At 46.4% G+C, this 13,337-nt stretch overlaps 1 long non-coding RNA gene across 1 annotated transcript; it reads left to right on the top strand.

Annotated features, from left to right (window-relative positions):
• Positions 1-1,234: 1,234 nt before the first annotated feature.
• Positions 1,235-3,609, top strand: LOC120400050. Its single transcript, XR_005595494.1, has 3 exons — positions 1,235-1,491; positions 2,603-2,744; positions 3,460-3,609. It is a non-coding gene; the product is annotated as an uncharacterized LOC120400050 (long non-coding RNA).
• Positions 3,610-13,337: the final 9,728 nt, after the last annotated feature.

Raw genomic sequence — 13,337 nt, 5'->3', positions numbered from 1 at the left:
AACAGCAGCTACTAAAGTTAGACATTATATAATCAGCAGGTCTGGATAACTTGCATTTTAGAGTTTTAAAAGAGCTGGTTGAGGAGGACTTTTTATTTTTTTACTATCAATTAACTTATTTCGAAACAAAAAACTTGTTTTGAACCCAAAAGTGGAACTTCTGCCTTAAAAATGTAAAAACAAGACTAGTGAGATATAATATTATATGGCACTGTGGAAATACATAGTCTCCATAGGAAAAAGGCAGAAGTCCCATCTCTTCAAACATTTAAAATTGATCTGGATATGTTCCTAATTAATATACTGTTAGGAGAAGTCCTGCTCCCAACAGTACACATGGATGTACTAAATGGGGTAATAGGTCTGTGTCATCCCTAATGTACATGCTTCAGTACTACTACTATTTTGTTTTTAATTTACGCCACTTTATTTTTGTTTCATTACTTACGTCATGAGTGGCTGTTTATGTCTTGTTATTATGGGTCAGTAACGATCCATAATGTGACTGTAAGTGGTCAAAGTAATACAAATGGGAGCTATTTTGCTGGTTTTACATTGCTCATGTGATTTGTTAAATAATGCTCTCACCCTGTCCCTTTCATCCAGCCTACACAGAGAACTTCTATCTCTCCATCTAGCCTGTTTCTCCAAATGTCCTGGCCAAGTACTAGAAGGTTTTAAAAATTTTTATATGTCTCTTCAAGTGATAAATTCATATGGTGCCACTGGCTTCTCGTATCACTCCTTGACTTAAAAAAAGCTCATGTTGGAGACTGGCTGTAAAAGTTCTTATTGATCACAGGTAACACAATCACAACAGTGTAAAAATTGCAACACCAAGCCATTTCGGGTAGTCTACATTGTAGTTAAACACCTGTGTCTGGCTTGTGTCAGCTAAACTGAATTCAGATTAAGGGCTTGGTGGGACAGCCTGGGCTGCAGCCAGAGCCTGAATGCCTATACTGCAATTAAACAGCCCCTTAGCCTGTGCCCAGGGAGCCTGAGTCAGCTGGCATCGGCCAGCCATTGGTTTTAAATTGCAGTGTAGACATACCTTTAGTTCTCTATCAGCTGTTCTGTGCCAGTTCAGATAGTGGGTAATAAATCTTTTCTCCCAACAGGAGGAAACAGGAAGACACAGATCTACCGGCAACATAACTGCAATAATATGAAAGGGTTTGCTGATTACCAGACTCCAGTTGCCACTGCAGCTGGAAGGGATTGTGACTCTAAATTAGGATTTTCCAGTCTTGCCTATTTCTGTCAAGTTTACCTGAGGTGACCGAACTCCGAAGGCCTCTGGGACAGTAGCGCGATTGGCAGTTGCTGGTCTCTACTTTGTCTTTTTCTCCCCCTTTCCTTGATTTTGATCTGTCATCCTTACAGTCCTGGTCAGTGGTGCTACTGCAGGTACAATAGGCAATCCAGTTGCTAGTCACCCACTGCTGCCCCTGCATTGAAGAAGTGGGAGCACTGAAAGGGTGCAGTGAGGTAAGTCCCTGGGCCCAACTACTAGAACTCGTTTGAAAATGTCATGGGCCACTAGAAGAATTAGTTTTATTGTTTTTTTTAATCATCTATATCTTATCTGTTTATTGCTAGTTTGGGCCTCTCTGATGTCAGAAATATTAAGCATATTTGTATTTGCCACTACCATGATATATACCATGCAATAGCTGTATGTCTTCCCTATTCTGGGCTAGTGTGATGGGGCCTATCAGGCCCTTTGAGGTCACCTGATGAAGGCCTCATGGTCCTACCACACCCCGCCTCAGGAAAGAGCAGTAGAGATGGGCCCTCCAGGCTGCATAGATAGACTGCGGGGAAGCAGCCAATCAGAGAGTCAGCAGGGAGCAGCCAATCAGAGTCCGGAAGGCTCATATAAAAAGAGATTCTGGACAGAGCAGATCAGTAACTTACTGGCTGGAGCCAGAAGTGAAAGGGTGGTACTCCTGGCTATGTGCAGGAATTGCAGTATCTGAACAGAGCAGTTGCTGGCCTGAACCAGAGGAGCAAGGAAGGTGCTCCTGGCTGATGCCTGGGACTCAAACAAGAATTCAGATAAGGGTGAAGCTGAAAGTGCTGGGACTAAGAAGGGAAGTGGCCCAGGGAAACATAACAGCAGGTAGCTAAAGGGAAGCACTGAACGGCTGCTACTTAGGGTACCCAGAGGAGTGGGTGGGCCCAGATCCCTACCCACAGGCAGAGTGGCCTAAGCCCAGAGAAGGGGGAAGAAGACCCTAAAGAGGGTCAGCTTTTAATTGAAGTTTTTAACCCCTGAAGGGGATTGAACTGAACTAGTGACTCAACTGGAGAGCTGGGGTCAGGGAGGCTCGCTACAGAGCAAAGAGTCACCAGGGAGGGCCCCTGAGGCACTGGTCCATAACAAGCAGGTACCACTGGAAGCTAGCCCAGGAGGGGCTCAGGGTCAGTTTGGAAGCTAGCCCAGGAGATGCCAGGGCTAATCAGGGTACTGTGATAGGTCCTGTTAGACTGACTGAGAACCAAGCCCGGAGAAAGGGCTATGGACCGAGATGTTACCGTTAGAGGCCCTGTTGGATTTGTACCCTGGAAAAGGTCTATTTTGTTTGTGCACCTACAGACTGTGTGTGACTCAGCTGGAGGGCCAGGTCACTGAAAACCTGCTTGAGAAGTTTAACTATCAACAGGGGTCACTGCAAGCAGAGCAAAAGTGAGAGAGTGCAGGTGCAGACACACCTGGCCAGCAGGGGCACTCACTTGAGGTGAGTGGCCCTGTCACAACTAGATTTTAGCCTATCCCTAGGTGGCTGCACAGGTAACTACTAACATCTGGCACACCCCCATGTGGCATGGTGTGGCAGGGAGTGCTAGATGAGGAGAGCCTGCTGACAGCTGCTTTTCCCTGCCGTTGTCTACTTCTTGTGACTCAGCCCTCAAGCCAGGTCACGTATACTCCCACCCTGCACCGTCCAACAAACAACCAACAGCCTCAATTAGATTATTTGATTTGAATCTGGACTCACTGGTCATTCCACCCCTAGTCTCTAGGATCTTTGCACCACCTTTCTCAGAGGCCTGTAGTGGAACCCAGGTCCTCCCTCTCCACGGGGTTCCAGCCCAGGGCCTTGTAATAAGCAAGAAAAGTCTGTCTGTTCAGACCCCTGCTTCCTCCCTGGACATTGTTTGAAAATGTGATGTTCTCATCTGACAGTTGTGTGAGAGACTAGCGAAGGCTACATGAAGCCACCATATCATATGGATTTGCTTATAATGCACTAATAATAATTCACATATACATTTTATAGTCTAGGCACTAAAGCCTAAAACAGCCTTCATCTAAATCCTGACACGTACATTTTTTCCCTAGCAGAACAGAACCTAAATATTTGGTAAGTGGTGTAATGCAGTGGTAAAACGATAAAAATCATATTTAGCTGAAACTGTTCTTCACTGACCTCTTGTTTCTTTTGGCTCAAGTAAGAAGAAAAAAATTGGAAAAGAAAGGCCTAATGAAAGTGGAGAGTAATGGTGCCAGACATAGGATGTGACCTGTCAAAGTACTGATCTCTGGAGAAAGCTGTAGGGATCTTAGCCCAGTTGGCAGCTACTGTTGAAGCTTCTTACCCCAGTGTCACACTGAGCATCGTAGAGGCAAGCAGCCTGGGATTTTCTTCCCTGTGCTTTAACTGGCTATCTTAAGAATCTTATAAGAAAAGCATGTTTTTTCCAATCATTTCCAGGTGAAACCTCTTCTTCTTCTTTACTCTAGGGCATGTTTCTCTGCATGGGGCATCAGTGATGAAAACTGGATGGATTTCAATTTGCTTAGGTTAAGATATTCATGTCTTTACATATTAGACTCTTCTTGTGGTATTATTACCAGGACATCCAAGCTATTTAAACATGGATTTGGCAAAGAATTGGAGAATACACTGTAAAGACCATCTGAGCTTTGGATACAGAAGTAAGGACTAGAACTGAAGTCAATGTGTGTCCTTCCACTGACTTCAGTGGGCTTTGGATCAGATTCTAAATGGCCAAAGGAGTCTCTTCCCTTTCTAATTCTTATGGCTCTAGAACATTCCTCTCCTGTATATAGTGGCAGAGAGATAGGGGAGTGGGCATCTCCATTACTTGTACATCTCCATTACTCTTTGTGATCTCATCCTTGATGTATACTCCATAGGCCACTTTTCCTCACAGTCAGTGACTAAGAGATAAGGGCTTGTCTAAATCAGGGGTATCTAGAAATTTGCCTACTTGTTTTCCCCCAGGCTGTCTCCTCTAACCAAACTCCACACTTAAGTTTTATATAGGGTAGCTCCAAAAAAACATTCTGCCACATTCATATCCTCAAGTAGGCACTTAAGTTGCAAAGTTGCACTTCTGGAAATGTCCAGCCAATAAAGAAAAGAAGGACAAGAGACATGTAGTGGGTAATGGTGTTACTGGAGAGATACTTTTGAACTAATTTATAGCATAGATTTTCCTCATAATCAAAGGTAGTATTAATTGTTATTATTCTGTGATAAGGATCAGAACCCCAATGTACTAGGTATTGTGCAAACATATATTTGAACCTCTTTGGTCTGGAAACTGAACCAAAAATTTAACAAGAATGGTCTGTCTTATGAGATTTTCCAAGCTTCTGATTATGGATGGATGAAAATGCCACAAGAACAGCACCTATCTATCTAGGTTTTATATGATGATCATCTCCATGGTATTTGAGTGTTCATGGTAGGAAATGCTAAAATGAAAATAAAAGGTGAACAAACATTTTCAAACCTCAAAAAGACATGGCTATGATTCACTGAATTATGAATGAAATATCAGGTTAATTCTTGTTTTATCTATAGTGGCTCAACTAATCTTATTCTAAATTAATACATTGCATATCCAAGGTAAACACTTAAAGTAGGCTAAAATGCTATTCTTTCATCTCTAGTCTACTTTAAAAAATCCCACAGAGGAGATCATTTGTAGTTTTGAGACCATAACGTAAGAATGGCCATACTGGGTCAGATATTTTTTGTTATTTTGGGGGCTTACATATAGTTTGAGCCTGTATTATGGTGTTTTTTAAAAGTTTCCATGCAGTTTGCAGGCATTTCACTCTTGTGATCTTTCCTTTTAATTTCCATTTACCTTTCCTTTCGTGTTTTGTATAGCTTCCCTTTCTAAAGTTAAATGTGTCTGTGGCGAGTTTCTTTGGCATTCTTTCTCTCCCGCCCCCCCCCCCCCATGAATGTTAAATCTTGGGTTATGGTTGCTATTACCAAGCACTTTGGCTATATTCACCTCTTCGACCAGATCCTGTGTTCTATTTAGAATTAAATCGATAACTGCCTTTCCCTTTGTAGGTTCCAGGACTAGCAGCTCCAAAGAGGCAGGCATTAATAATGTCTAGAAATTGTCTTTCTGCACTCATCCTTAGGCAACATGTTCCCAGTCAATATGGCAATAGTTGAAATCCCCTATTATTATTGGGTTTTCTGTTTTTTCAGTCTCTCTAATCTCCCTGAGCATTTCACAATCACCATTACTATCCTGGTCAGGTGGCTGGTGATATACTCCTACTGTCATATTCTTATTATTCAAGCATGAAACGTCTATCCATTAAGATTTTTACTATATTTGACAATATAATGCCACTCCCTCACCAGTATGACCTACTCTGTCATTCCTATATATTTTGTACCCTGGTATTACCATGTCCCATTGATTATCATCATTCCACCAAGTTTCTGTGATCCCTATTATATCAATGTCCTCATTTAATACCAGCAATTGAAGTTCACCCATCTCAATATTTAGACTTCTTGCATTTATATACAAGCACTTATAATATTTGTCAATATTTAATTGCCTGCCTTCATGTGATACAATTGAATAGGACTCTTTTTTGTTTGACTGAGTCTCTTCAGTTCCTACCTATATTTTATTAACTTCTAGCCTCTCCTCTTTAGTAGGATATAGAGTATCCCCTTTAATAAATCCTCCCCTAAGGGTTGTGTCAGTTTGAACCATGTGCTCCTCTGCATTTGTCAGCTTTCCCCCAGTCCTTAATTTAAAAAAATCCTCTGACATTTTTAATTTTTCACAACAGTAATCTGGTTCCTTTTTGGTTTAGGTGGATCCCATCCTTCCTGTATAGGCTCCTCCTTTCCCCAAAGGTCTCTCAATTCCTAATAAACCTAATCCTTTACTCCAAACACCATCATCTCATCCACTCATTAAGACCCTGCAGTTCTGCCTGTCTAACTGGCCTTGCATTTCAGAAAATGATACCGTGGAGGTCCTGGGTGTCAGTCTCTTACCGAACAGGCCAAATTTAGGCTCCAGGATCTCTTCCTACCTTTCTTTATGTCTTTGTTACCTAAATCATAGAATCATAGAATCTCAGGGTTGGAAGGGACCTCAGGAGGTCATCTAGTCCAACCCCCTGCTCAAAGCAGGACCAAACCCAGCTAAATCATCCCAGCCAGGGCTTTGTCAAGTCTGATCTTAAAAACCTCTAAGGAAGGAGTTTCCACCACCTCCCTAGGTAACCCATTCCAGTTCTTCACCACCCTACTAGTGAAAAAGTTTTTCCTAATGTCCAACCTAAACCTCCCGCTCTGCAACTTGAGACCATTACTCCTTGTTCTGTCATCTTCTACCACTGAGAACAGTCTAGATCCATCCTCTTTGGAACCCCCTTTCAGGTAGTTGAAAGCAGCTATCAAATCCCTCCTCATTCTTCTCTTCTGCAGGCTAAACAATCTCAGTTCCCTCAGCCTCTCCTCATAAGTCATGTGCTCCAGCCCCCTAATCATTTTTGTTGCCCTCCGCTGGACTCTCTCCAATTTATCCACATCCTTCTTGTAGTGTGGGGCCCAAAACTGGACACAGTACTCCAAATGAGGCCTCACCAGTGCTGAATAGAGGGGAATGATCATGTCCCTCGATCTGCTGGAAATGCCCCTACTTATACAACCCAAAATGCCATTAGCCTTCTTGGCAACAAGGGCACACTGTTGACTCATATTCAGCTTTTCGTCCACCGTAACCCCTAGGTCCTTTTCTGCAGAACTGCTGCCCACCCATTCGGTCCCTAGTCTGTAGCAGTGCATGGGATTCTTCCTTCCTAAGTGCAGGACTCTGCACTTGTCCTTGTTGAACCTCATCATATTTCTTTTGGCCCAATCCTCTAATTTGTCTAGGTCCCTCTGTATCCTATCCCTACCCTCCAGCATATCAACCACTCCTCCCAGTTTAGTGTCATCTGCAAACTTGCTAAGGGTGCAGTCCACACCATCCTCCAGATTGTTAATGAAGATATTGAACAAAACCGGCCCCAGCACCGACCCTTGGGGCACTCCACTTGATACCGGCTGCCAACTAGACATGGAACCATTGATCACTACCTGTTGAGCCCGACCATCTAGCCAGTTTTCTATCCACCTTACCGTCCATTCATCCAGCCCATACTTCTTTAACTTGCTGGCAAGAATACTGTGTACCACAATGACCAGCTCCTCCCCAGCACCGCACATAAGTCTGTCTAGATATCTTGAGAGGTCTGCAATTTTTGCACCTAGCAGACAATTCACCATGCAGTTCTCTGATCATCACAAACCCAGCTATCTATATTTCTAATAATTGAATCCTCCATTACTATTACCTGTTTCTTCCTAATAACTGGGGTACCCTCATCTGGAGAGGTGTCTTCAGTGCGAGAGGATACCATGACATCAACTGGAAGGAGGGTCCCAACTATGAGATCATTTCCCTCCACTCCAGGTTGATGTTCTCCTTCTCCGAGACCTTCATCCTCCTCAACATCAGAGAGGTTGTCAGACTGCAGATGGGACTGCTCTACTGTATCCTGGAAAGTCTCATCTATGTACTTCTCTGTCTCCCATAGCTCCTCCAGTTCAGCTACTCTGGTCTCAAGAGCCTGTACTCAGTCTCTGAGGGCCAGGAGCTCCTTGAACCGAATGCACACATACATCACCTGCCCCCCCCAGGCAAGGTAATCATGCATAATGCATTCAGTGCAATAAACTGGATAACCTCTACTCTGCTGCTGGACTTCTTCCCACATTATTTTTACTCTTTCAGGAGCTTTTTTTTTTATTGTTTGTGTATGTTTTTTCTGTTGTGGTGTGGTGGTTATTGGCCTAAGTTTAGAGAATGTTTATTAGATGTATCTGACTCCCACAGTGTCTTTCTAAATGCCCTTGTAAAACTCCCCTATTCACTAGCTCCACTGGTTGCTTAAGAGCTAGTGTTTTAAGCCCTGGTTCTCCCTGAATTAGCGCCACCCCCTTGTCAAGGAAGGTTTTATATTTTATTTTGAGAGGTTTTTATATTTTTATTCTGCATTTTCAGCATTATGCATTAAAGCTATATCATCATACTCACATTTGAAAACAACCCATTTCATTCCATTAGCTTTAGAAAGAGATTCTCTGACCACCCGTTTCTTTTCCTAGATTTTTCTTTTGGGTTAGATGAAAAAATAAATAATTATATCAGCAACTTGGCCAGCTGCAGTGGAAAGGAAATGATGATGGGCTGCGCCCAAGATAAAACAACATGCCTATTTCATCAATGCCTATTCATGAACTTTCATCTACTTTGATTTAGAACTAAGGTTTTGAAATATTTTAAGGAAGAGAATGAAACTTGCTCCAAACAAAACGCTAGCACAGATGTCAAAGCCAATAAATACCATACCTTATACTCAGACAATAAACTACACACACCAAAAAGGGATTACCTTTCTTATTAATTAAGAATATACAGGATAGAGATGGTTTCTAAAGACGTCAAGCGGAAGGGGCAGAGTTCACTAATAGCAGTTTCTAGCCTTTATCATGTTGGAAAGCTCTTAGAAAAATCACACATACACATACTATGAGCAAAGACCCTTCTCCCTCACTCATTTCTGATTCATATTCAGAAGTGTTATGGTTCACATTTAAGTTTGTACCAAAAACTGATCACGATCTGCACTGTTAGGACTCCTTCACAAATTATGATCAATTGATGTGTAAATTACTGATGGTTTACACTCTCTGGGTGGGTCCAAAGAATGCCTAGCTTATTTTTATTGAGTAAACAGGTGGTTATCAGTGCACTTTGAAGTCAAGAAATGAAGCTAAAGCAGCGCTTTAAGAGACTGGATGGCTCACCGGCTTGGTAATTGGCTTTAGTGTTTTTCACATTTAGGTCACTGGTTCAAATTTGTCTCAGATTAATACTTCACAGGAGTCATTATCATCCACTAGTTGTTCAGTGAGCAGCATTTGTGAAATGAGTTGATGGTCTCAATCAAGTTCCTAGTGGCAAATAACCACATGACAAGTGATACCTAAATGGTAAGGAAGGACAAGCCAATTTGACTAAAATAAGAGTCCAAGTCTTCACTCAGTTTATTACCATACTTGAACCAAGCCATTTGTTGAGCTATTAGGATGTTTGCATAAACTTTATTACTTTCCTATTTCCAGGTAGCACTGCAACTGAAAGTGAAAAAATACCATAAGAAAAGTCCTCGCTATATTTCCAGATGCTGGAAGACTGGACCAGGAGATGCAGTGGGAACAACAAGCCTATTCTACTCTAGTTCTTTTCACCATAATAGCTGAGCATCTTTCAAAAGTGTATTGAGCAACATGATACCATCTGCCAGATGTGGTTCTTACTTTTTCTCTTCTTTTCTCCCAAAGGAAATTGTGTGTGTATTTAATCATTTAACATATTAGATGTACACACTGCTATGTATTTATGTTGGCGGAAGCAAGATTGACATGCATTGCATGTGGAGCAGAAGGCGATAAAGTTTGTGAGGATCCTTAGTTCCTGTGGGAGTTCATTCCATAGTCTTAGACCAGTCCTGAGAAAGTTTTGCCTCCGGCACAGATGAGCTTTTTCCTTGCTGTGGACAGTGCCTGACAAATGGAGCTGTTGACTCTGGTCATTGTCTCAGAGCTTTAGACAATCTTTTAGATTTCCTGGGCCCAGGTCACTGAGCATATTTAAGATATGGTTCAAGTCCTTGAACTTGACATTCTATGGAAAGCCAACCTAGATAGCAGAGGCAGAGCCTCTAAACCTTAACCCTAAATGTAGCAGTGTAGAGGACACATCTGATGTATTTGTGATAGCTCATGCTACTGAGGAGATGCATATTCTATGCTAGTTGGAATTTTTTGAGTCAGATAACCTCAGTCAACCTCATGTGGCTGTGCAGAGAAGTCACAAGAAGTATCCTGTCCATCCCTGCCTGTCCTATCCTGTGATCACTGCACAAGGGCTAGGGGTGTGCGTAGGGATTGTTCCCACCCTGTTAATCCCATTGGGGTGAGAGAGGATACAGAGCCATATCCTTCTTGAATACCTGGCCCACTGAGCTGGACATCTTCAGGGAGGGGAATAGGCCGCACTGTGCATTCGTCCTGTGTGTTGTGGAGATGTGTGTGTGTGTGTGTAGGGGGTAATTACATATCCTGAGTCACAGTCATTTCTAGGATGCATAAGAGTCAGTGAGGCTATGTGCTGCCCCCAGGCTGGAGCACAAATTAACTGCTACAATCTGACCAGCTGCAGTTATTTGAGACACATGGGACCACCAGATTCCCTCCATGAAGACAGATTTGCAGGGCTTTGCTAGTGCAAAACTGCCCTACAGACAAGTTAGCCAGTGTGATAGACCCAGACCAGTTGGGAACAGCAGAGTAGTCCTATTAGTATCCAGGAAGTGGGCGGGCAAAGCCCGCCCACTGCTAAAGGACCTCCCCCCAGCCTAAGGGGAGGATCCACAGGTCCGGGACACTAACTAATTACGAGGGACAACCAAGGAAAAAAACAGGATCGGGAGTGAGGTCATAGGGCTAAATGAAGGGAACCTGATGGGGACACCGAGCAGAGAACCCCGGACAACGCCCACTGCTCCTCGAAGGTGTCAAGGGAGCCAGTGGACACCGCCCAGAGGAACTCTGCCCGGATGCGTGAACGGACGGAGGAGCGGAAATAGGCCCCACAGTCGCAGGAAATCCCGTTGGCCAACCTCCTCTCCCTGGTTTTATAGATGGCTAGTTTGGCCAGGGCCAAGAGGAGGTTGATAAGGAGATCCTGCGACTTTGTAGGACCACGGATGGGGAGTGCATAGATAAACTGGTGAGGGGAAAAGTGCAACCAAAAACGCAATAGGAGATCCAAGAGGAGCCGGAACAGGGGCTGCAACCTGGCACACTCTAAATAAACATGCGCCAGGGTCTCCTTCACGCCGCAAAAGGGGCAGGTGTTGGGGACAGGGGTAAACCACGCCAAGTACATGCCTGTGCTCACGGCCCCATGAAGGAGCCGCCAACTGACATCCCCGGCGGGCCTCAGGACCAGGGCAGAATACAAGCTGACCCACCGGGGCTCCTCACCCTCGAGAGGTGGCAGGAGGTCCCGCCATTTTGTATCGGGGCGGGACGCGAGGGTGAGGTGGTGAAGAGTGTGGAGCACGAGCGTGTACAGATGTTTTTTTGGCGCGGTCTGGAACAGAACCGGCTGCAGATCGGGCAGCCAGCTCGCAGCGAAAGGGCGAGGGGGCTGATTGGGTCCACGGGGCAGGGGCCTGATAAAAAGGTCTACGGGGCCTGGGGTGGAAGGTGGGCGGGGCGTGTCCTCTCGCAGGACCTGGTCGAGGTAGGCCCGAGCAGTGGGCAGTAAAGCGGCCTTCACCTTCTGAAGTACGCGCCGGGGAGTACGAGGTCTGGAGAGCCCGATGCGCTGAGCGAGCGTCAGGGGATCCAGCCAGTCTCCCCAGTCATAGTCCAGGAGGTCTCCGACCCTGATGACTCCTGCCAAGACCAGCCTCTGGCGCACTGCGGTGGACTCCGCCACCTGCACACGAAACTGGGGGTTGTGTAGCAGGGGCTCCGCGAGGAGACCAACCCCCACGGTGGCCGCCACGGACCTGGTAGTTGAAAAGAGCTTCCAGGTCCGGAGGAGGTCTTGGTAGAAGACCGGCAGCCCGGAGAGGTCTCGTGGAAGGCCCCTCGGATCGAGATAAAGGAGCTGCCGGTCGTATCGGAGCCCTCGGAAGCGGCGGAGGAAGGCGTGCGCCAATACGCTCCACGCTGGACTACCCGCACTATACAGGAGTATCTGCAGGGCCTGGAGGCGGAAGACGCGGACCTGAGTGCGCAGGCAATTCAGGCCCTGCCCCCCCTCCTCCAGGGGCAGGTGAAGGACCCCTGCAGAGACCCAGTGCGTTCCTGGCCAGAAGAACTCCAGAACCGCCGTCCGGAGGTTGGCCAGGAAATCCAGGGCCGGGACCAGGGTGTTGAGCCGGTACCAGAGCATGGACAGGACTAATTGATTCAGCACCAGCGCCCTCCCCCGGAGAGAGAGGCACCGGAGTAGTCCTGTCAATTTCCGGAGCCGCGCCCTCACCCCGCCCTGTAAACCATGCCCGTTCTCCGGCGGAGACGGGTGCGTGGTAGAAAGGTAAACACCAAGATAGAGCAGCGGACCCGCGCTCCACCGGATGGCCTGAAGCACGGGTGGGAGGGAGCTCGCCTGCCACCCGTCCCCGACCACCAGGCCAGAGCTCTTGACCCAGTTGACCCGGGCGGAGGAGGCCACCGAATAAATGGCCTGGCAAGCCTCCACCCGCACCAAGTCGCCTGGGTCCCGGACCACGAGGAGCACATCGTCGGCGTACGCCAACAGGACCAGCCGCAGCTCCGGCTCCCGGAGCACCAACCCCGTCAGCCTCCGACGGAGGAGACAGAGGAAGGGCTCGATCGCCAGAGCGTACAGCTGACCCGAGAGGGGACACCCCTGCCGTACTCCTCGCCCGAAGCTGACCGGCTCGGTCAGGGTCCAGTTGAGCCTGACCAGACACTCCGCGGAAGCGTACAGCACCTGGAGAAAACCCACAAACCGGGGTCCGAAGCCAAACACTTGCAGAGTGCCCAGGAGATACCCGTGGTCCACCCTGTCGAACGCCTTCTCCTGATCCAGGGACAAGAGGACGAACGACAGACCATCCCTACACCCTAATTCGAAAAGGTCCCAGACCAGATACAAGTTATCAAAGATCGTGCGGCCCAGGACGGTGTAGGTCTGGTCTGGGTGGACCATGTCCGCCAGCACGGACCCTAGCCGCATCGAGATGGCCTTCGCAACGATTTTGTAGTCCGTGCTGAGGAGCGAGATGGGACGCCAGTTCCGTAAATCGCGCAGGTCCCCCCTCTTCGGCAATAAGGCGAGCACGGCTCGCCTGCACGAGAGAGGGAGGACCCCGCCTCGCAAAGACTCGGCCCAGACAGTGACTAGGTCTGGGCCGAGGATGTCCCAGAACACGC

Source organism: Mauremys reevesii, linkage group 3 (genome assembly GCF_016161935.1).
Source record: "Mauremys reevesii isolate NIE-2019 linkage group 3, ASM1616193v1, whole genome shotgun sequence".
NCBI lineage: Eukaryota > Metazoa > Chordata > Testudines > Geoemydidae > Mauremys > Mauremys reevesii.
Note: the sequence above shows the minus strand (reverse complement) of the source record. Positions and strands in the feature narration are given on the sequence as shown.